The sequence below is a fragment of the Podarcis gaigeae genome (genome assembly GCF_964106915.1).
Source record: "Podarcis gaigeae genome assembly, chromosome: 2".
In the NCBI taxonomy this organism is placed as follows: Eukaryota; Metazoa; Chordata; class Lepidosauria; order Squamata; family Lacertidae; genus Podarcis; species Podarcis gaigeae.
Genome location: NC_139679.1, coordinates 15,114,286 through 15,139,649, shown reverse-complemented (window position 1 = coordinate 15,139,649; position 25,364 = coordinate 15,114,286). Strand labels below are relative to the sequence as shown.

The following is a 25,364-nucleotide window of genomic DNA, read 5'->3' as shown; positions in this document are numbered from 1 at the left end:
CACAGAGCCTAGGACTTGCCGATCAGAAGGTTGGCGGTTCAAATCCCTGCGACAGGATGAGCTCCCATTGTTTGGTCCCTGCTCCTGCCCACCTAGCAGTTCGAAAGCACGTCAAAGTGCAAGTAGATAAATAGGTACCACTCCAGTGGGAAGGTAAACGGCGTTTCCATGCGCTGCTCTGGTTTGCCAGAAGCGGCTTAGTCCTCCTGGCCACATGACCCAGAAGCTGTCTGTGGACAAACGCCGGCACCCTTGGCCTTTAGAGCGAGATGAGCGCACAACCCCTAAGTTGTTTGCGACTGGACTTAACTGTCAAGGGTACCTTTACCTTCTTAATTTTCTGCTTTAAAAAAACCAGAGGTGGAGCACAAATTAAGTAAAGATATATTAGGTGTGAGATACAGAAGCAGCTGCTGCTGTTTACCAGGGCAAACCATATGCAAACTGGTGTGGGGGGTTGTATCACACACCTGGGGTTTCACTATGGCCTGTATATTTCCATTAGTACTTCGGAAGAGGTGCAGCAACAGTGAAAAGGCATCCTAAATGTTCTAGTTTGCGGGGATGGTGTGTAACTAAAGCTGCCCAGGCTTCACCTCTTTCTTTCCTCTTTCTGGGGAAACTGCAGTTTAACAGCAAATCCTACTTCTTACCAGACTTCCTGTTAACCTTGAATATATCTGAACCACGCGTGTAGACTGTGGTAGACTGTAGTCTATGGTACAGTCGTCACTGCATACATCTCTCATGTATGGAACTGTCACCAGTCCAGCAATGACCTGAATACTCAGTGGGAGGGGGAGGCAATAGTAGCCTCAGAGGGGCCAGACCCATGACCCACAGAGGCACTGATGACACTGAGGCTGAATCCTATAGCCAGGGACCTTCCAAACCCAAGACCCCCAAATCAGGGACTCTCCCCAATGACAACAGTCCCTGAGCCAGACACCAAAAGACTAGCGCCCTTGCCTTCAAGGACCTTGTGTACTACAAAGTCAATACACTATCGCAAGCAGCCTGCCTGATGTTCATTAGCAGAGAGGCGATGGAGGCTTCAGACCAGCTCCTTTAAGAATCTCCATTCTCCAGGAACAGGGTGGTGCCTAAGGCTAAAGGGCTATACTGCATAAAAGCTCAGTCAACAACCTGTTGTTGCCATCCGTTTGTCTCAGAAGACAATGGAGCAGTGCGCCTTTGGGGGTGATGTCAAACTGTTGGAAGGTTACACAAAGGTCCCTATAGTTAAAGCTATGGTTTTCCCAGTAGCTGAAGTACTCAACTTGCTGAGTTCCATACTCCTTACCAAATCCCTTGCTGTCTCTTGTATACAGCGGTGAAATGCACACAGTCCTGTTCTAAGACAGCCCTTGTTTGCATCCTGCTCTGCCCATGGCTTCGATATTATTCTCTCACCACCAGCCCCTTTCTTTTGGATCTCTGGTGATTTCCGCTTGATTCCACCTGATTTTAATGAATTGGCTTCCTCTTACAATGCCTTGGCAAGGTATAACCTAGGTTTAATGATGATTGACAAACGTCCAGGGTTTTCTTGTTTCATAAAATATGATTGTGGCCAGGGCCGTTCTTCCACAGGGCCACAGTCTGCTTGCTGGGATTCTGCTCTTCAGAGTGGGACTCTGTGATTTATAGGCACAATTCAAGTTAATGAAGTGGCCGTTTCATAGAGTCAAGGACACCTCCAAGCTTCACGATGGCAAGCCACACATGGAATGTAAAGAGATTTCTGCGGGGTTTAAATCAGGGGTGGGGAATCTTTTCTCTGTCAAGGGCTGCCTTCCCTTAGGAGTCATCAATCTGGGACTGCATGCTGAAGAAGGGAAGAACTGCAGCCTGTGGAGGCCTCTCTCTCTCTCTCTCTCTCTCTCTCTCTCTCTCTCTCTCTCTCTTTCTCTTTCTTTCTTTCTTTCTGATACCCCTTCTCTCTTCCAATGGTGGTTAGTGCCTCCTGGAAGTGGTAGAGCAGAAGAGGCTGAGAAGTGGGCAGAGCCAGAGTTGATGAAGGAGGAAAAACAGGTAGTGACAGGGGCAGCCAATTTACAGTGGTACCTCGGGTTACAGACACTTCAGGTTACAGACACTTCAGGTTACAGACTCCGCTAACCCAGAAATAGTACCTCGGGTTAAGAACTTTGCTTCAGGATGAGAACACAAATGACTGGCAGAATCCGAGACCAGGGAGAAGAGTCGTTGCAAGAAGATTGGAAAAAAAATTTAAAGATTATTTACAGAAATACTGTAAAATTAATGAATGTTAGGAAAATGCTGGAATGAAGTTATATGGCTTTAGCAGAAATGTAATAAGGAATTAAGTACAAATAGATTTTTAATGTATTAAAGGGAAAAAATAAGGTTAGAATAAGTTAAGATAAATTACAGGACAGAAAACAGAGGAAGATGGAAAGGAATTGCTGAAACAGTTAATTGAAGTGGAATACAAAAAGGGAGGTGTGAGGAGGTCGTGGAAACAAGTGAATGAAAGTTAAGATATTGAAATTATTGGATGTGTTCTAAATTGTGTTTGTTTTGTTTTGTTAATTCAATGTTTTGTGTTATTGTTAGGTAGTGTTTTTGTTTTTGTATAGTGTTGTATTGTTTTGTTGAATTTTTTTTTCTTTTCTTTTATAGTCTTTAAACTGTTAATAAATATTATTTTTTTTAAAAAGAGAACACAAATCGTGCTCCAGCGGCATGGCAGCAGCAGGAAGCCCCATTAGCTAAAGTGGTGCTTCAGGTTAAAAACAGTTTCAGGTTAAGAACGGACCTCCGGAACGAATTAAGTACTTAACCCGAGGTACCACTGTATTCTAGTGTTGTCGTCTTGCTGTTCCCTCCTGAGGTCTACAGGGAGTAAGGAGAAGCAAGCTGATAAGCAAAGGGGCCCTGCCCTGGACTGGACATGAGGAAGAAGACAGGCAGGCGGAGGCTGGCTGGCTGAAGGCAAACTAAGCTTGGTGGGGCAGTGCCCTATTTGCCCCTAATGGACCAGCCTAATTCATTCCTTTATCACATTTGTGTCCCAGCTTTTTCTCCAAGGAGCGCAAGGTGGCATACATTCATCATCAACCTTTTATTCGACCGTCAGTCAGAAAAAAGTACATTTATCAATACACAGTTAAACATCCAGGAAGATTTTAGAGCTTAGCCAACACTAAAATGGGCTAAACAGATAGCCCCATATCAATACGGTCAATTATAGTCTTGCGACGCTTAAAAGCTAAAAAAAGAAATTTGGCCACCAAGGAAGGTATAGCTCTAGTGACATTATTCAGCAAGTGTAAAACCTGGTATTCTCCGGGTAGGAAGCTAAATTGACATAGGAGTGGGTCTATAAAATTTTGTCTAAGCTCTGCATAAGAAGGGCAAGTCAAGAGAATGTGTTCGGTGGACTCAACCACACCCATGGCACAATGACGGGTTCTCTGGGCGTATGGTACTCCCCTGTACCTTCCCCACAATATCGCAGAGTCAAGGACATTTAATCTAGCCGCTGTAAGAAGTCTGCGGTATTCCACATAGTGAATTTCTGCAAGGTAGGGGGCTGGTATGGTCCTAGGAACATCCCTGGTTTTACCTGGGCTATGTCCTCTGTAAGGAAGTAGCCAGACAACTATTTTTAAAAGTATTAACGGTATGATAGTGCCATCACTGCTCATAATTTCTTTCTTTTATCCTATCATCTCTAGTCAAACAGGTTTTGCAGGTTTACGAGGCTCTACAAAAACCTCCCCAACCTGTTTGACCAAGAACAGTGGTGGAATTGGAGCAAGGGGGTGGGACAAATGTAAATACCATAAGCAATGATGCCTCACACATGCCACTTTCAGTTTTCCATGTGGTGGTCCATCTTCAGTCTTACCGGCAGATTTCAGCTCAGACTCCTGCCATTTTCCTTATGAGACATTGCTGGAGGCAAAATGGATGCTAAATAATGGTCCTGGCCCCAGTAATGACAAGCATGGCTTATGCAGGTAAAGGTAAAGGGACCCCTGATCATTAGGTCCACTTGTGGCCGACTCTGGGGTTGCGGCGCTCATCTCGCTTTATTGGCCAAGGGAGCCGGCATACAGCTTCCGGGTCATGTGGCCAGCATGACTAAGCCACTTCTGGAGAACCAGAGCAGCGCACGGAAACGCTGTTTACCTTCCCTCCGGAGCGATACCTATTTATCTACTTGCAGTTTGACGTGCTTTCGAACTGCTAGGTTGGCAGGAGCAGGGACCGAGCAACGGGAGCTCACCCCGTCACGGGAAATCGAACCGCCGACTTTCTGATCAGCAAGTCCTAGGCTCTGTGGTTTAACCCACAGCGCCACCCGCGTCCCTTAAAGTGAGTGTGCTACCAAAGATGTTATTCCTTTTTCAATCACTGCCGATAATCAAGGGGGCATCAATTTTTAAAGAATGGCAAAAAATAATTTCAAGATATATCTGGCAGGGTAAGAAGCCAAGGATTCAGTTTAAGTTATTAACAGAAGCGAAAGAAAGAAGTGACTTCGCCCTGCCAGATCTGAAATTATACTACGAAGCATCATGCCTCTGTTGGATAAAGGAATGGATCAAATTAGAGAATGGAGAGTTGTTAGACTTAGAAGGATTTGATAACAGATTTGGTTGGCATGGTTATTTATGGTATGAGAAGAAAAAAATTCACAAAGGTTTCGAAAACCACATCTTCCGAAGATCACTGATAGAGGTGTGGGAGAGGTATAAAAATTTGTTGGAACCTAGACTCCCCCAGTGGATTTCACCATTAGAAGTGATGAGTGTGAAAAAAATTAATATGAGGGGGAGGTGGACAACATATGGAGAATTGGTAATAAGAGAGGGGGGGGGGGAATGGAAAATGAAAACTTATGAAGAGGTGAAAGAATCTGTTTATGACTGGTTACATTATTATCAGATTAATGAAATGTTTTAAAAAGATTGTAAAATGTGTGGGTATGAAGGTAAAGAATCAAAATTCCAAGTGGAGGTATTGAGTAATGAGTATAAAAATCTGTCTAAAATGTATAAAATGTTGCTGGAGTGGCATACAAAAGATGAAGAGGTAAAAGCAGTAATGATACATTGGGCAAGAGATTTTGGTTATAATATACAGTATGATGATTGTATGAAAATATGGAATGAAAGGTTAAAATTCACGGCATGTACTGCGTTGAAAGAAAATGTAATGAAAATGGTCTACAGATGGTATATAACGCCAGTTAAACTGGCTAAAATGTATAAAACATGTAATAAGTGTTGGAAGTGTAAAGAAAAAGAAGGTACTTTCTATCATATGTGGTGGGAGTGTAAAAGGGTGAAAGACTTCTGGGAAATGATATACAATGAATTGAAAAAGATGTTGAAATATACGTTTGTTAAAAAACCAGAGGCCTTTCTATTAGAGGCATTTCCTATATGGTAGGAAATGAAACTAATAAGAGAGACTGTAAACTGTTTCAATATGCAGTGACTGCCGCAAGGATACTTCTGGCCCAAAGATGGAAGCAGGAAGAAATTCCAACAGTGGAAGAATGGAGAAGGAAATTGACTGAATATGCAGAATTGGACAAATTGACTGGGAAGATTCAATATCAGAAAGACCAAAAGTTTATCGAGGACTGGGGGAAATTTACAGAATATCTGAAAAATATATGTGACATCGCTTGTTGGTTTTGAAGAGACTCTGTGAGATAGTAAGAAATACTGCAGAAAAGAGAGTAAGAGGGAAAGGAGTTGGTAAAGGCAATATTAGGTTTAGAAATGTGTTAACAAATAGAAATTTTACGAAAGATTGACAGAGAAACTGAGGGAAGTCAAAAAATGGAAGAATGAGTGCAAAATAATTTGTTGATTGTATAAAATTGTTTGGAAAACGAATAAAAATTATTTTTTTAAAAAAAGAAAAGGTGAAGGTAGCCAATATTATTTCAGCCCTCCCTGTTGCATCCAGGACTTTCTGGATCAATAGAGAGGCACAATAGCAAACGGGCTAGCTGAATACTTTGACCAGGGCAGAGCACCTTGGAAGTCAGTGTTGAAAGGAAGAAATGGGGGGGGGAGAGAAGAAGGAGGCTGTCAGAGTTTGACAGGGCTCAGGTGATCTACTGTATTCCTCCAAATTTATCTGCATGCAGCAGGGGGCCATTGGGATGAATTACAGCAGCTTTACAATCACCTTCCTCCAGTCCTGGTACCACGAGCAATTCCCCCGGCCACCATTTTGCCAAGGGGTACAAGACACATTTGGCACCTGAGACCATTTCTAACGGCTGTGCCAATCCCTTCCCAACTGCCCCGCCGGGCCTATTCAATCTCAGCCACGTGCCAAGGTTTCTGAGCATGCTGGGTATTGGAGAGAAACCACCAAGCAACATTAATAATGGATCATTGTAGCAACAAGAAAAAAAAGAAAGGGAAAATTCCATCCAGAAGCAGCACAGCGCATTTTGCAAAGAAGGCATTGCCCTGTCCGGGTCTGAACTGGAACTGGGGTGACTCCACACTGCCAAGACCAGGCTATGGTTTTAGGACATTGAACAACCTTCTCTTCAGGACAAAGACTTCTCAAATCCACACAGGTGTGTGATTATGTGTGTGTTCACTGCCACTTCCGTTTCTTAAAAAAAGACAAGGGTAGGGGAATCTGTGTCCCTCCAGAATTAGTTGCACTGCACTGCTCTCCTGTTGCTCATGACACCAGGACCTTAATCTCTTGTCAGACCACCCTACTTCTGTGGGAGCCTGTGGCCCTACTTAAAAAAACAACAACTCCTGTTCCTTTGAGTCCCAACCAGCATGGCCAGTTTTCGGGGTGATGGGAGCTGTAATCCACAACATCTGGAGAGACACAGGTTCCCCAGTTCTTCTTAACAACCCTTTGCAGTACAGCACCTTGCAGAACAATCAGCAGTACACACAGGGGCTTTATATACAGAATCTGGCCCATATCACTGGTCAAGGGGCTGAGATGTTGCACCCTTCCTGCCTGGCACGGGTACCACCAATAGAAGATCAGGGGTGGCCTATCGTGGCTTTTAACACCGGTTACAAACACATCATTTCATTCTGGCACTCTTGAACAGATCTCCCTTCTCGGCCCTTTCTCTCCATTAATTTTCCCTTGCCTGTCCAGTTTCTTAGATTGTCAGCCCATTGGTGGGGACCGTGCCTATGCACAACATCCAAGGAATACAAGTACTCAAAAATTTGTTGTCATAATCTCACCTTACAATGTATGTAGAATCACAGAGCTTGGTGGGGTGTAGGGAATCCAGTATGTTGGCAACAGAGGCTCAGGTGTCCAACCTCTCCTGGAAGACATCCAGTGAAGGAGAACTCATCATCCCCCAGGTCAAGGGTAGCCAAGGGGGTACGCTCCAGATGTTTGCGGGACCACAATTCCCATCATCCCTGTTGACTGGCCCTGCTGGCTGGGACTGATTGGAGTCAAACAATATATAGAAGGCACTAATTTAACCACCCCTGCCCTAAGCAATGGGTTCCATTGTCCAACAGTCAAAGCATTTATGCTGATGTTCAGCCAAAATCTGCTGACTGAGGGCCATTATATTTGGGGAAGGAGAGAACAAGTCTTTGCCCTGTTTTCTGTGGCAGCCTTCCAGGTGTTACCATTCATGTCCCACCTCAGTCTTCTCTTCTCTTTGCAATAAACAACATTAAAACACACAGAGAGAGAAAACAGCAATGAAATACCAATGTTGGGAACTTGGTCCAGTCCTGGCTTATACTGCTGGGGTATAGTTTAACATATTCTGGACATGCAATAGTATGCATTTATCAAAATCTAAAGGATACGGGTGGCGCTGTGGTCTAAACCACTGAGCCTCATGGGCTTGCTGATCAGAAGGTCGGCAGTTTGAATCCCCACGACGGGGTGAGCTCCCGTTGGTTGGTCCCTGCTCCTGACAACCTAGCAGTTTGAAAGCACACCCAAAAAAGTGCAAGTAGATAAATAGGTACCACTCCAGCAGGAAGCTAAACGGCATTTCCGTGCACTGCCCTGGTTTCAGTGTTCCATTGTGCCTGAAGCGGCTTAGTCATGCTGGCCACATGACCCGGAAAAACTGTCTGTGGACAAACACCGGCTCCCTCGGCCTGTAAAGCAAGATGAGCGCCACAAACCCAGAGTCATCTGCGACTGGACTTAACTGTCAAGGGTCCTTTACATTTACCTTTTATCAAAATCTAACCTAAACCTGCCCTGGTTAACTAATTTGAGTCTCAGTCCAATCTGGTGGTGGCTGCAACACTTTGAATACCTGTCCCAGCCCCTAGACCTTTTTGACAGTGGCTTCATATATGATAACCCAGGATTTCCTGCCCAGGAAGCTTCAAAGCCCCTGAAGCTTCTGGGTTTAGAGCAAGAGTAGACAACTTGGTATCCTCTAGATATTGTTGGACTACAGTGTCCATCACTGGCCAGTGGCCATGCTGGCTAGGGCTGATGGAAGTTGGAGTCCAATAGAACATCTGAAGGGCAGCATGGGGATGAAATCTCCAAAGAGCCTTTGGTGGACAGGGTCAAATAATGGAATTGCTGCAGTACCCCAAGACTTTTGCTCCCCCTGTGGGGCTCATTGGAGAGAGTGGAGAGCATGCTCCAAGGCCCTTTTACATCCCCAGCAACTTGCCTGAGGAGTATGATTCTATTAGTTCCATGAGAATGTAAGAACCCTGCTGTACTTTGGACTTTTTTTCAGGTCAACACCTGCCTTCCCTAGGAGCTCTCCCAGGTCCTGAAACCCTGATCTGAGCCTTGCTATCTAGAACCTGCTACCTTTGATTGTTAAATGATTCCCACTGACTCTGCATCCCTTCTAGGCTTTCCATCTCTGTGGAGAACCTGTGGCCCTCCAGATGTTGTTGGACTCCAACTCTCATCAGCCCAGCCAGCACAGCCATAAGACCAGGTAGGATGGGAATTGTAGTCCAGAAGCATCTGAAGGGCCGCATGTTCCTCATCTCTAGATCAGCACCTTGTGGGCTTGGCTAAAACAGGGCAGCGTGCATTTATATGTCACAGGTTGACATCTATGGGACAGGACTCCACAAATGTGTACTCTCTCAGGCAATGCACATAAAACATGTGCTTCCTAATCCCCTCCTGATATCAGTGGTGCAGGTAGGCGTCTTCTTCTTGTTGTTCTCCTTCTTCTCCTCCTTCTTCTTCACATAACCAGTTCCAATAAACGCGTCCACTCCAGTAATCTGCTTCAGTGCACACTGGCATACCCATCCCTCCCCAAAATACTCACACTTATATTTACACACTAGTCTCTATTACAGAAGGACATAGATCTTCCGTATACCCGCCTCGAATCTATACATGAACATGCACAGAGGGGGGCAGGGAGAGAGAGGGAGAAATGGAGCAGGGCTCTTTAAATCAGTCAGCTGTGACACAGCCCTCCCTTCGCAGGCCTGCTACCTCTCCCCACCACCACCCCGCCCCCGCCAGAGCTATAATATATAGCAGGCCCTGAATGCATTCCAGTAAAATCGGCCATAATGGATGGGCACTATTTCAATCGCGGCTCCTCTTTATTGATTTTCCTTTAATGAAAGTTAATTATAACAATGATTTAATTAATAGAATTTCTCTCTTCCTTTATTGCTTCCCGCATTAGGACTATTAATAAATATGACCCAGACTGACAGCAGAATGAATCACAGCCGTGGAGCCCCGTCCGATGGCCGTGCCTCCATCCCCCCCTGTAGCTCCCAGCCCATAAAATTTACAAGGGTGGGAGGGTTAATAATACGGGAATTATTATCAAACTTTTACATTCTTAAGTAGGTTTATGAAATCGTCTGTTGAGTTATGTCTAATGGCATCTGGGATAGCCAGGCAGGGAGGCCAGAGTTTGTGTGTGTGTGTGTGTGTGTGTGTAAGAAATCTCACCTGATTGAAAAGATCATAGACATGAATTAAAAGGTTGCTCTGTTAACACAAAAAGGATCTGTCATTTGCTAAGACCTCCTCTGGGTAGTTCCCATCAAAACCTGGTTTTCTATTTGAAGTGTGTGTGTGTGTGTGTGTGTGTGTGTGTGTGTGTGTGTTAACGCTTCTACAAACCACTCTTTTATAATATATAATTGCTAAGCACCTTAGAAATGAGTGTTGTAAATAACTGGCTTGAAGATGCCACTGTCTTTGCCATGGTCACATAGAGAGACCGCAGTGGATTTGCACTCTGTCCCATTGATTTGCTCATTACATCTCTTATACTACACCCTTTTCAGGGAGTACCCTCCATTGAACTTACTGGGACTTACTTCTGAAGAAACGTGCATAGAATTTTACTCCGTCTGTCATCATGAATTAAACCCACAGGAGGTCCTGAGCCTCTAGATTTCACAGGGGATTTAAGCTGTTCTCCACCAGCAAGCTACTACCAAAGGAGGTGATGATGAAGAGGGGGAGAATCTTGCTCTTCTGCAGAGTAGCATTCAAAAACAGAAGGAGAAAAGTGCCATAATATAAGACAAAACAATCACATTGCATCAGGATTTGGTGGTGGATCCAGTGCTTGCTCGTGCTGGGAGGAGCAGAACATACAAACGGGGTGGGAACAGGATGAAAAATGACAGACACCCTCTCAGTGTCACAATGGAAACTCTTTCAGGTCCCACCAATCAGAGACCATGTCAGAGACGACACCCACATGCCATCCAGGGTGCAAATGAACTCACAATGACAGGGATGCACACACCACTGGATCATTAAGCACAAACCAGGCACAACCGTGCCATATCACCCCCAGTTCATTAGCTGAGTGGGAATTTTTGTCAGACTGAGGGCCACATTCCCATCTGGGCAACCTTCTGGAGGCCACCTGGCAGCGGTGGATGGGGCCGGACACACACACACGCCTGTTTCTATCTATCCAGCCCACCAAGAGGCATTCTCAGAGTTCAAGGATACATCCTGGCGAAGCAGAAGCGCTCAAGGTGGGTATGAAGTTGGGCTGGGCTGGGGTGTGGCCTGGGGGACAATCCCAAGGGCAAGATCCAGAGGCTTGGCGGGACACATCCAGCCTCTGATGCAGTGGTGTAGCGTGGGTTTCCAGCACCCAGGGCAAAGCTAGTATCCTCAGCACTGCCCGCCAATAGGCTAGAATGAAGCAGCAATAACTCAGTGTCCTATGCGAGTAGAAGCAGTGGTGCCCCAGGAGCATTGTTCATGGTGGAGAGTGGGATGGTGGATTGATCAGGAGTGGGTATCTTTCTAAAGCCCTCGCAACCAACCATTGCCCAAATCAGCTCCTTAGTCTGCCCATGTGAACACTGGAAGATTTTCTATGTGATGGGGAAGGCGCACTATTTTTTAAATTTATTATTACTACTTTCTTCTTTTCTTTTGAATTTTTGTACCCCAAAGAATTTCACGCCTGGGACAACCACCCCTGTGATCCCGCCCATGCTACGCCACTGCCCTGGCACCTGAGGTCTCCCATGCCTGCAATGGTCCTGGTGGCAAAACCACCCACAGTATGCCCAGAATTAGAGGCCCCTGCAGCTGAGGTTTTAATATACATTGTTAGCACAGAAGATATTTTTGAAACATGGCTACAAACAATGAATTGCCACAGCTGAATTCTAGTATTTTAGTTGGTTGCACTGTTTCCACCCTTCATTTCTCCTATACCCCAGTTAAAGTCAGTGGAGGCACTGTCAATCCTGTGCCTGTGAAAGCCTTCATTGATGCCCCTGAACAGAGGCACCAGATTTCATGTTTTTAATATAAAGAGTAAGTCTCTAGCCCTTCTAGAAAGAAAGTTATGAAGCACAGTGTGAAGATACCCTTCTAAATAATTTCTGTCACATAATTTCTGCCTTGCTGCTCCCGCCTGTCTGTGGTTTTAGCCAATGAGTGAAGTCAGAACTTTGATTGATAAGTGAGTTGTTCGGACACCAGGCAATAGGAATCCCTGCGGTCCTACCAGGGCCAGATTCATGATGTAGTGATTACACCAGGACCCACGCCAGCAGGGACCCCAAACTCTGAGCTTTCCTTTCAAAAAGGGAAATCTCTAGGTTCCAAAAGGTTCCCAAACTTATTTGGCCTACTGCCTCCTTTTCAGGAAAAAATTATTCAGCGCTCCCCTGGAAATCTATCTTCTTTAAGCCGGCCAGCTCAATCCAATCCACCCCATGGGTAGTGCCAGTGCTGCAGCCTGCCTGCCATTGGCCAAATAGGCAGGCTAGTTGCAATCCACTTCCCAGGCCTGGTTGAAGCTGGAAAGGGTTCACACCAAGCCTGGGGAAACTCCTCACCTTCAGCACGACCGCTGGATCCCAGGGAGGCGTTGTCACCATCCTGCAACTGCTCCCAGCCTAGCAGTCATTACACAACAGATGGAACATGTACGGACGGTTTTTCAACAAAATATATCTTCTCTTCTTCTCTTTCTTTATGCTTCCACCGCCCCCTTATTTTTATTCAATGCCCCCCAATTGTACCCAAGGCTACTACCACCACCCTAGATTATTCCAGCCAGCCCCCCACCCACGGCAGTATCACCCAGTTTGGGAAACACTGCTCTACATCTTCTATTAAGATTACATAATATGCAGACAATCTTCTAAGCCAGGGGTCGCTAACCCGAAGCAAGCAGAGGGCATAGCTGTCAACTTTCAGATTTGAAAATAAGGGATAAGCAGCCTCGAAAATAAGGGATCAGCAGCCTCACCTGTCCCGGGGATAGTCTAAGAGATATCTAACAATCTGGGATAGCAGTGGGAAACGGCGTTGGAATAAGGGAATTTCCCCCCAAAAAGGGAAGGTTGACAGCTATGGCAGAGGGATGGGTATAATGTGCGGGTTTTTTGGTGCTGCAGCACAGAGCCATTGTTGGAGGTGGAAGGGCTCACCTACTTGCAACTCCATTTAGCTATGATGTTAATTCCTCTGCTCCTTTCTGGAGGGAAGGATTTGCCTGGGTGGCTGGCAGTGGCGTAGCGTGGGGGGGTGCAGGGGGGGCCGGCCGCACCGGGCGCAACATCTGGGGGTTAGGGTTAGGGGGCGCAAATCCACGGGTTAAGGGGCACAAATTACTTGCCTTGCCCCGGGTGCTGACAACCCACACTACGCCACTGGTGGCTGGTGTGGGACAAAGATGGAGAGGAGAGGAGAGGAGAGGAGAGGAGAGGAGAGGAGAGGAGAGGAGAGGAGAGGAGAGGGGAGGGGAGGGGAGGGGAGGGGAGAGGAGAGGAGAGGAGAGGAGAGGAGAGGAGAGGAGAGGAGAGGAGAGGAGAGGAGAGGAGAGGAGAGGAGAGGAGAGGAGAGGAGAGGAGAGGTAGGATAGTTGCCCCACATTTTGGTTTTGGAAGATATTGGTGGGGTGGGAAGTGCCAACACCATTCCACCTTCTCTGCCTTGGCTGCCCATAGAAGGGCTTTTTAAAAACAGGAGGAAGCTGAGAAGTGCTGTGCCCATTTGAGAACTCCACTCTTGCTGGCCAAATGGAAGTGGTGAGCAAGGCACTGAGCCTTAGCTATCCACATCCTGCAAGTTTAAAGTTGAAGATCATGTGCCCTTTGAAAGATGAGGTTGGATCTGCTGGGAGCAACTTGGTATAGCTAGTGAACTTGGCGAGCCCCATAGGCGCCGACTCCATGGGGCCTGAGGGGGCCCGAGCCCCCTCAAAAATTCGTTTGGGGGGGCTCTGCCCCCCCAATAATTTAAGAAAATTATTAGTTATAATATGCTTTGTAAAATCACAAAATTATGTTGGTATTTTTTATTTTCCTTGTTTGACGATAGTTACCTTTTAAAATACATTCAGTAATGAGTTAAAACAAAGCCACTCCCGATCTAGAGAGGGGGTGGGGTTGCGGGCTCTCGACCCATCAACAATCTCGCGGCGCGAGAAGCGGGGATTCCCCCTAGCTCATTAATATTCACCGCCCACGGCGGCAGCCAATCGGCTGCCGCAAAGGGCGGGCCCTCACAGGTTCACTTAAGGTCAGGGCAGCCCGGGGCTCGCCCCTTTCGTTCCCCCAGCAGCAGCGGTTTGGAGGTGTTGGCCCCCCCCCCAATATTTTTTATAAGTCGGTATGGGCCCCCCCAATATTTTTTATAAGTCGGCGCCCCTGGCGAGCCCCCGCCTCTGGGATCGAAAATGGGATGGAAGCTGCTGGCACCCTTGAAGATGATGAAGTATCTCGAATAGCCTCGTTTGCTTGTCTGAGAGCACCTTTTATTCTTCCGTGTGTCACCTGTGAATGTTGTTGTCGCAATACAGAAAAGTGGAAGAGAGTCATTTTTAAATCGAAAAGCACATTCTAGTCAACATAGTTTTTTTCAATCAATTATATATATACAGAGAGAGAGAGAGAGAAAGCATGGACTCGCTCTGGAGTGTTAGAGGCCATCTACAGCACAGAGTGTTTTTCTATGTCTGCTGTTTATCTATTTTGTATTTTTCATTGTTTGATTAGCTCATTCCTTTGACAGTGTAAACTGCCCTTGGGATATTTTGGAGGGCAATAGTTAAATGCCTAAAATAAAATCAATAAAGTATTTCTAAAATAAATTAACAGGTTCCAAAGATATATATGCTACTAATGATGTGCTTCAGCACTCACCAGGGATACGCAAACATGTTGGCTTCAGTTTCTTATTTTTCTAGTCCTAAATTCACTTCTCCACATTTCCGCATCAATTTGTGGATTTTGTTTTGAGAGTCCTCATGAAAATCCATCAGTACACAGTGTGAATTTCTGCTGATACGCACATTTTTGTATGCAGTTTTGCCTAATATAAACATTTTTGCAAAGCAATTTCCCCACATGCATTATAATATGATCCTGATACAGTGCAGCCACTAGAAGGTTATCTCTTCCAAACAGCCAGCTTCTGCTGGGTCAGGAAATGTACCCTGTCAAGTCAGCCATTAACTGCTACTCCATCTTCTTCCAGAGTTTGCCTTGAATCTGGGGCTCCTTCTAAAATCTCCCCTTCAGTTCCTTCCTGAGCCCAGAAGTTGCTGCTCTGGGTCCTTCTAGTTTCCTGCCATCTTGCTTTGCACAAATTAAATTTCCCATGCTGCCAATGGGTAGGCCTCCCCTCCAGGGTAGATTCCTTCTCACCAAGTGGGTTCCTACTGGGGAACAGCAACACCATGTACCATGAACTCAGCCCAGAGTAGACCCGGCATAACATGATTACAAGAGCCAGCATTTGCCTCCAGGATGAAGGCCCAGATTATGTGTGACACAATCTGATATCACATGCTGCCAAGACCTCCAGTAGGACTGGAAGCACAGTGTACAATATGGTAGAGTTAACTCTTTCCTTTGGCACTGAAGAGTTCGTGAAAAATGAACCCTCACTCTTATCTAGGGATGTAAGTAGACAGCAATTTCCACTCCAAGCCATGTAATCAGCGCTGTTTACATTCTGATGCAGTTCAGTTTCCACCAAACACCACCTTTTATGTCTTGCTGTCTACTGTAGCAGCATTTTTTGGTCATTTCTGCCATATTTCTGTTGTGTTTCTTGGCCCTGATGCAGCTCAATGATGCAGAAATCAGGACTGGACTCCCCACCCATCAGCTGATCCCACATAGTGGGTTGCATGTGAATGCAATGTAAAGGAAACGTCAAAACTATTCTAAAAACAATGTTATTAAAGACATAGTTTGTGAGATTTCATTTTTTAAAAAAACTCAACCTTGTGATTTTCATTTCTAATAAGAATGCACACTGCAGCAATTTCTACTTCCATGTCCATTACGAGCTGAGTTTTCCAGCAACCTTGGTCCAAACATACTGTAGCATGCTACCCCAATCTGCAGGTGGTTTAAGTTTCCTGGGATTCCAGGCACATACACAGGGTTTGTGTTTCCTTTCAGGAATGAGGCACAGCAGAGACTGTGGTGTCTTTATGACACATGATTTCTTTACACCTATATACAACATGAAGCCACAGTGGTGGGGTTCACATCAACCCCCAAAGGGGTATGTCCCTTAATGGCTCATCACCCAGGCTATCACCTCACCAGGAGGCTAGCCTAGCTATTGCAAGAATTAGATTCCCTGATTAAATTCTAACACTCACTGGATCCAGGGATGAGAGGTGTCTGGTACCCAGGTTAACACCCCAAACTCATAACAGTACTATTGGGTGTGGGAAGATTCCATTCATGGCCACTGGAGCTTCCCTCTCGGGACAGAGCAAAGTACCTCAGGTTAAGAACTTAATTCGTTCAGGTGGTATGTTCTTAACCTGAAGCACCACTTTAGCTAATGGGGACTCCCACCGCGCAATTTCTGTTCTCATCCTGAAGCAAAGTTCTTAACCTGAGGTACTATTTCTGGGTTAGCGGAGTCTGTAACCTGAAGTACCACTGTATGTGACTTTTGTCAGGTCTGTGGCATAGCTAGTCCTTATTGTCCCCTGCCCCAGCAGATGTCAGTGTTTAGGGTTTTTGATTTTTTTTTTATAAAAAAGCTATATGAAATGTCAATTAATACATTTAATGTCATATATAATTTAACCCTGATTTTAGCAGGTAAAGGAAGAAAAGGCTAGGTCTTACCCACTGGCTTCCACCACCTAAAGGTGAGCTCAGGGCAAACTAATAGCCTGGCACTGACTTAAGTGCATAAGGTCATGCTTGTTTATCATAGAGAGGCAACCTCCATCTACAAGCTCCTTCTCAGATTACTTTTTTATTTACATGGGAAGGAAGACCCATGCTGGAGAAGGCAGGAAGATTGCGCCTGATGTAACTCGAGAATTTGGATGAGATTCTCAACAAGAACAGGGTGGGCTAATGAAGATGCCTGTGTGGTAGCTCTGAGGAAGGAAAAACAGGCATATTGAATCACAATCTGCTTCCTGGAAAATGACCTCATCTGGATAGGTCTTAGGGTGGCGGCTGTCAAAACTGTGCTCTTATGAACCCTGAGACTTCTCAGAAACTTATCTTTTTTAAAAAATAAATTTTTATTGAAGTTTCCACAGATTTTTAACACACCAACCAAGCACAATAACAAACAAAAAAGAAAAAAGGCATTATAAGAGATACAAACAATAAACACGTATAAATTCAATTTACACTTTCTTATAGCTTACTTTCCCGACTTCCTCATACCTTCCCTTTCTGTATTCTAATTTCTGATAAAATTATCAGCAAATCCTTCCCTTACTTTTAACTTAATTTCAATATTATTTATTTTCTTTAAGTTATCCCTTACCGCTATTAACCTCTTATTTTATAATCCAGCGTCATTCTAACATTCCTTAATTTTAGAGTATTTCTTTAAACAGTCCTTGAATTTTTTCCAATCCTCTTCCGCCGTTTCTCTTCCCTGGTTTCGGATTCTGCTCGTCATCTCGGCCAGACTTCTCAGAAACTTATCAGGCATTCCACAATAAGTAGTTCAGTAATAAGAAACAAATTTCCCTGCCCTTATAGATCTTCCGATGCAAATGTTGAATTTCCACCTTCATCTTCATGGAGAAAAGGCAGTATATATGTTGTTGTTGTTTAGTCATTTAGTCATGTCCAACTCTTCGTGACCCCATGGACCAGAGCACGCCAGGCACTTCTGTCTTCCACTGCCTCCCGCAGTTTGGTCAAACTCATGCTGGTAACTTCGAGAACACTGTCCAACCATCTCGTCCTCTGTCGTCCCCTTCTCCTTGTGCCCTCCATCTTTCCCAACATCAGGGTCTTTTCCAGGGAGTCTTCTCTTCTCATGAGGTGGCCAAAGTATTGGAGCCTCAGCTTCAGGATCTGTCCTTCCAGTGAGTACTCAGGGCTGATTTCCTTCAGAATGGATAGGTTTGTTCTTCTTGCAGTCCATGGGACTCTCAAGAGTCTCCTCCAGCACCAGAATTCAAAAGCATCAATTCTTCGGCGATCAGCCTTCTTTATGGACCAGCTCTCACTTCCATACATCACTACTGGGAAGCAGGTAACTGTTCAAAGTCAAAGTGGGGAACCTGTAAGCCTCCATATATTGTTGTTCTCCAATCCCCATCAGCCCCAACCAACATGGCCAATAGCCAACGGTGAGGGATGATGGGGGTTGTAGTCCAGCAATATCTGGGGGGCCACAGATTCCCCATCCCTGGCCTAAATAACAACCCACTGAGACTATCTTGACCTTCATCCAGTGATGAGTAATCAGGGATGGGAAAGAAAGGAATAGGGCTGAATCTAACTGTTCCATCTCCTGCTATTCTTTTGTTTTCTTCTCATGATTAAACCTTTTGATCTTAAATAGGACCTGGAACTTACAGCATCCAATCTGCTGACTAGAGTGAAGGCTCCACTAGAACTGTTGACCCAAAAGCAACATATGCTTGAGGCCCTCCTCTAAACTGTGGAGCCACCCACACCACATAATGCTGGTGTAATCAAAATTCTCAGAGTACAGATAAAATATTAAGATCCCACACACTTCTGTTTGGCCTGTCATTTTCCTCTGGGGAAGCCCACGGAATCAAAAGAAATCAGAAGGAACAGCAATTGGTTTTTTTGAGCATTGCGGTTTGTTCCGATTTAGCGCTAAAGTGTGGGTTTTCCAGGGAATCCCAGAGGGGCAAAGGCAAAACGACTTGGACCCATGTCTAGAAAGCACAGGACAAGTGGAAAACTATTTGACCCAATTCTTTCTAGGAATGGAACAAGTAGAAATGTGAACAAGCCCACAGTTATGCCATTGTGTGGATGCCTGATGATCGTCTTCCACCCCTGACTATTAGGTCCAGTCATGACCGACTCTGGGGTTGCGGTGCTCATCTCGCTTTATTGGCCGAGGGAGCCGGCGTACAGCTTCGGGTCATGTGGCCAGCATGACTAAGCCGCTTCTGGTGAACCAGAGCAGCGCACGGAAACACCATTTACCTTCCCGCTGGAGCGGTACCTATTTATCTACTTGCGCTTTGGTATGCTTTCGAACTGCTAGGTTGGCAGGAGCAGGGACCAGGCAATGGGAGCTCACCCCGTAGCGGGGATTTGAACCACCAACCTTCTGATCGGCAAGTCCTAGGCTCTGTGGTTTAACCCACAGCGCCACCTACGTCCCTTCTCCAAAGCAACTACTCTACTCCAAACTTAAAAACAGAAAGCGTAATGCTAGTGGTCAACAAACGAGGTTTAAAGACTGTCTCAAGGCAAATCTAAAAAAATGTAGTATAAACACTGACAACTGGGAAACACTGGCCTGCGAGCGCTCCAGTTGGAGAACAGCCTTTATCAAAGGTGTCATGGGCTTTGAAGACACTCCAACTCAGGATGCAAGGGAGAAACGTGCTAGGAGGAAGGCACGCTTGGCAAATCCATACTGTGATCAACTCCCACCCAGAAACCAATGTCCCCACTGTAGAAGGACGTGTGGATCCAGAATTGGCCTCCACAGTCACTTATGGACTCATTGTTAAAACTGTGTTTATGGAAGACAATATTACTCGGCTACGAGTGATAGCCAAAGAAGATTACTGCCCATTGTTTGTTCTTAAATTCTTGATTAGTTCTGCAACTCCAAAATCCACCACAGTTCTTTCTGATGGATCCACCACAAGGATCATGCATTTTTATAAATTCTGCACTCTTAAACTATTTTCATAATTTCACACCTATCACCATTTAAATTGTCCTAGTTTTAAAATGCCTAGTATAAGGACACATGCCTACTCAGAGAAGTGAGCCCACTGACGTATGTCGAAGTAAATGGGCAGAGAGCTACAGCCACTCAGAAAACACGCAGTTAAGGAAAGCAAGAATGAAGACAGTGAGAGTAACATCTGAATAAACAGGCATATGACTTCACTGCAAGGCACCACTATGCACCACACAGCCTGATCCAACCTGGGCCATAACAAATCTCTGCAAGGCTGGGAGTTGAAGGGGAGATTCGAAGCACAGTATGAGTGGGTAGGAGGGGGCAGCTGGATCCTTCCTCATGCCTATGCTTTCTGCCCTCCCCTAGAACCATTTTAAAGCCATTGATCGATCAATCAATCAATCAATCAATCAATCACAAAAAGGTAGCAGGAGCCTGGATAGCTCAGCTGGTTAGAGCATGGTGCTGATAACACCAAGTTGGCAGGTTTGATCTCTGTATAGGACAGCTGCATATTCCTGCATTGAGATCAGGATCCGGCCCAATTGCCTTCTCATTCTGGCCCGCAGAAGGTCCAGGAATCAGCGTGTTTTTACATGAGTAGAATGTGTCCTTTTATTTAAAATGCATCTCTGGGTTATTTATGGGGTCTGCCTGGTGTTTTTACATGAGTAGAATGTGTGCTTTTATTTAAAATTCATCTCTGAGTTATTTGTAGGGCATAGGAATTTGTTCATTCCCCAGATAGATAGATAGATAGATAGATAGATAGATAGATAGATAGTCTGGCCCACCACATGGTCTGAGGGATGGTGGACCAGCCCATGGCTGGAAAAGATTGCCAACCCCTGGACTAGATGATTCTCAGGGTCCCTTTCAACTCTACAATTCTATGAACACTACTAGGGGAGAAACCCAAAACCAAAAAAAGCCAGCCCATCTGAGAAGGCCTGTAGTTCATTGGTAGAGTACCTGCTTTGCAGGCAGAAGGTCTCAGGTTCAGTCCAGGGCTTGGAGAAAACTCGCTCTGAAATCCTGGAGAGCCCTGGCCCAAAGATGGAAAGACGACAAGACACCAACAAAAGGAGAATGGCAAGAAAAGCTGATGGAATATGCCGAAATGGCGAAACTGACTGGAAAACTAAGAGACTAGGACAATAGAGACTTTTAAAGGCACTGATAATTGTACATGTTGTATTTACAGAAATATTGTAGTAAAGAAGTGGACTCACTAGCAGGATTTGAGTAAACATTGACAATCAAGAAAACAAGACAAAAGCTAAGATGCAACATTTGGGGAAACAATAAAATGTAAGATGTGATTTGGGAAGTATGGTACAAAAATGATAAGAATGTAGTAATATTCAGGTAAAAGATTATAAAATCAAAGTAGAATAAAACAGGCAGGAGAAATAAATATTTAACGAACCAGAAGGGGAAGGGCCACTGGCAACAGGTTTGGATGTTTGTTTCATTAGCCAATCAGATTTTCCCTGGAAGGAGAGGGAAAATCCAGATTAAATTGGGAAGGGGTGGGGATACAGGCTAGCAGTTTGATCACAAGGGATACTGGGGGCGAGGGAACCTTGCCTGCATGAGAAGCCAGGATCCCACAATAAACCCCTGTCGGGAAGCTCCCTCAGTCAAGGTCAGATTGCTCAGACACCAGCAGGTTTTTGGGGGTGGACGTGGGGGTCTTTTTAGCCGCCCATAGATTGTGAACAAGTCATAGCAAACCTCAAGGCTCCCCTCTCCTTCACACATGAAGGGAGGAGATTTGAAGCTTCCACCTCCAATTTGCTGCCGACCGTTGTATGTGGCAGAAGCAGAGAAAAATAAGTGGATTTTTCCAACCTTGTCTCCCTCGGCTGTTTTTTTGCCACAATTCTTGATGTGCTAGAGACCCCTGCTGGCCACGAGGAGCAAAAACTCCCCACCCCACCCGGCTCCCCGGTTCACATTCCCTATAAATGACAAACAAAATCCTCCTTCTCTCTGAGAGGAATATGGAGGCACTGGAGGGTTTTGTGTGGAGGGTTCATGGCAAGCAGTGCTACAGCAGCTCCTTATTTATGTTGTCCAACAAAAAGAGAGGTGCTGTCAGTTAAATGGAGCATAGACAATGCATTCAGGAGAAGCTGGAAAAAGAAAAAAAGCCTGCTCTTTTCACTGCTGCAGAATCCACCATTTTCCATTGATCCGTCCTGAGATTGTCCTGCGTGGGGTGGAGAGACTTCCTGCTGCTGGTGGGGTTCGTTAATGACACCCCCATTTTCTAAAGACAGGATCAAAATGGAAAGGGTGATCTAGTTCAGTTTGTGGCTCTGCTACCATGTGGGTGATAATTCCATGTGGGTGACCAGCTGGGAAATTCAGCCATGGAGTGCTGGCTGACAACCGGCCAACAGGCTACACAAGTCAACAAATTATTTATTTGAATGACATACAGGAGGAGCTTGGCAACAAGGGGTTGGATCCGATGTTAGTTAGACTCAGAGCAGAGCCACTGAAATTAATGGACATAACTAACACATAGGCTGCAATCCTGCATTCACTTACCTAGGAGCAAGGATGGAAGAATCTGCCAATTTCTGCTTCTCTCGGGTTCTCGCTGCTCCCATTCCGTTCTCCCCATTTTCACGGCAATTTGCGATTTGTTTCTTTGTTTTAAATCCTCGTGAAAATTGGTCAGCACTTTGGTGTGAATTCTTCCTCCTGACACGGGCATTTTTGTATGCCGTTATGGCTAATAGACACATTTTTGCAAACAAAGAGATTTCCCTTGAGAGAATGCATTTCTGCATCTTATTTGCCCGAATGTGTGCATTTTATAAACAGTTTCACCTAAACTATGCATTTTTGTATACATGGTTTGTTTAGGAGCATACCCTGATCAAAGTGGCTTACAGTATATTTAAAACACAATAGAACAGACAATGAGACAACAGTCATCACAGAGGGGCAAAAGTGTATATATCTTTCTCCACCTTGTTCTCTGGTGTTCTAACAAACGCCTTTCTGCAGCTGAGTCTCCTGGCCTAGAAGTGTCTCCTGAAGCAGCTAGATGTTAGTCCCACGCAAGCCAGGACTTCCTCACTAGGTGGCCACTGCTGAGGTCTCTCACATCTCTGGTGAAAGATGGGGAAGATGCTCCACGCTTCCCTCCCCATTCTCAGATGTTTAGTTGGAGAACTGCATCGCAAAATTCAGAAAAGTGTACATTTCTAAGGCTAATTGAATTTTGGTTCACGTATTGGTCCAAGAAATGTACATTAGGCACTTTCTCAATTAAGAAATCGATTTCCTCCCCCATCCCCTACCTGCGAGTAGGAAAGCACTGTGTGACTTCGTGCTGTTAGCTTTCATACTTGAAAATAAGCCCTTTTGCTTTCAGTGGGACTTACTTCTGAGTAGGCACCCAGAGAATTGCTGTTAGTGGTCAGGTTCCAGACAGAGAGGTGCTGGGGGGGGGTCAAGCTTGATGCATAACAATTTGTATCTTTTTTTAACCTTTGAACTCTTCCTTGAAACAATGGGAGCTGGCTGTATTTATCCAGTTGTGAGGCAGAGACACTCTGTGCATGCTTAAAGGCTATCTCTTTATTTAACATATTCCTAGGGAGTCTCCTTTTCATTTTTGTCTTTAGCTGGGTTTGCCCAAATGCCAAAGCCAGACTTACATCTTCATTTCCCCAGCAGATTCCAACCATCACCTGTTCTGTGAAACTTTTGCCTTAGCCTTTCAGTGCTAATCCTCAGTTGAAAGAAACCCAAAGCACACAGAACAGTAGTTGCTCATATTCCCCTTTCTTTTCCTCTCTGTGCTGTCTTCCCTCTGCCTGGTCCAAATGTAGAAGGTAAACTGTGCTACCAAATATAGACTGTAAATTGTCCTGTTGTGGTTGTGTCCTGCATGCTTAGAGGTTTCCCACTGCCATCTGTTTGGCCAACGGTGAGAAGAGGGTGCTGGAGTAGATCACCCCTTGCTGGGATCCAGAAAGGCTCTTCTTTTGTACTTACTGCAAGCTGCAGAATTGTGTGAGTAGATCCCATTCGTCATCAGTGACTGCTTCCCTGTTTGCAGGATTTCTATGGGCATTCTTTCTCCCTCTCGTTCTTCCGTGGAAAAAAGGGCTGTATGCATTCTTCGGGCTGCAGAACTCATGACAAAGTAGGTTTGCAAGAAAGTGACACATGCAGAAAGACTGTAATAAAAGTGAAAAATTGCACATATAGAAAGGACCAGTCAAAATGGCAGGATTTTGATGTGAGCAATGCCATTTCACGAAAGTAATCCTATTGCAATGCAGCGCTTATGTGATATAACATTTGTATGTGCTGGGCAATATTGTGCAGTCCTGTTTTTGTATTTGATAGTTCATTTATTCATTGTCAAGAAGTTCTGGGTTCTGATTTTGGTTTTTTATGATAGGCTGGTATAGCGTTATAGCATTATTGTAGTATGGTGTTAAAGCATTATAGCACCATAATAAAAATCTGCATTACATCAGAATAGTGTTACAGCACTATACTGCTCCTTCGTTGAACATGTCTTAGTGATAATTAAAATATAATTTTTTAAAAAGTAAACTGGGAATATAAAACCACGAAGGTTACTAAATGTGTGCTGAGTTTCAAATTCTCTACCCACAGCAGCTATGCCATGCCTACCATTTTGGACAGAACATAGCAGGATATACACACAGGAAAATCACAATACTCCCAATGGTGTTGCAAGTCAATCACAATTCTGCCTACAATGGAAGATCAATAATTGGATAGCGCTAGCAGCCACCTGTCTGAAAGCAGCCTTGGAGCATCATCAGTGTACCCCCTGAAGCAGGAATAATGCGCAGAACTAGCCTATGTTTTGGAACAGCCATGCCTTGTACATTAAAAGAAAAGAGATGCTTACAGCATCTTTTGACTGTTAGCATTATATGATTTCCCTAAGCTGCAAGACAGCCACAGAGAACTCCTTGGTGCTCCAACAGGGACCGACGACAGAAGCAATTGGACAAGGCTGCAGGAGATACTGGAGTCCTCGTCTTCCCATCTTGGCTTCTGTTGTCACCCCCCTCTGACACCTTCCACTGCAGGCAAACAAAAGCACAGCAATTATGGCATACTTGCATGAATGCTCATATATCAATATCCACACACAGGCTCGCGTGTTTCAGCAAAAACATTGAGGGCAGCTTCAATAGAACATCTTGTAAAGCATCGTAAAGGAGCAGTAAACCACCAGGATAAAGGCAATTCTTAATGCAGGGAGTTAATGAAACAGAGAGACTAACTAGTACAGTGGCATGACTACAGGGTGCAGAAGTGGGGAGAAGGAGGAGGATGCTGAGTGGAAGAGCAAAAGGACCTACTCCTTTTGGTGTGTGCAGCGGGAGAGTATAGTCAAACCCCTCTCTCGCCATTTTAATGCTGCTGCAATTGCCAGGGCATTTGCCATTGGGCTGCACTGCAACCCAGCTCTCATCTCAGGGCGGTGGTAAAGAAGAGAGCAAGAAACAGCTTGGAAGGTGGAGAAGCCCTGTCAGCATCACCAGCCTGCCGATTTATTTTTCTTTCCCTTTGAAAGTTCACTTATATGCCCACCAGTGCTTCTGGACATGGGAATATTTTAAAGGTGCATCCAGACTGCCAAGGTTTTGCAGATGGGATTAAAGCGCATACTGTAACTTTAGCTTTGGGCAGTTAAAGTGGATTAAAGGGCTCCGTCACCCTGGCATGATCAATTCACTTTA

At 45.0% G+C, this 25,364-nt stretch overlaps 1 long non-coding RNA gene across 1 annotated transcript; it reads left to right on the top strand.

Annotated features, from left to right (window-relative positions):
• Positions 1–10,731: 10,731 nt before the first annotated feature.
• Positions 10,732–25,345, top strand: LOC310839993. The gene is made up of 2 exons (XR_014561732.1): positions 10,732–10,976; positions 24,262–25,345. It is a non-coding gene; the product is annotated as an uncharacterized lncRNA (long non-coding RNA).
• Positions 25,346–25,364: the final 19 nt, after the last annotated feature.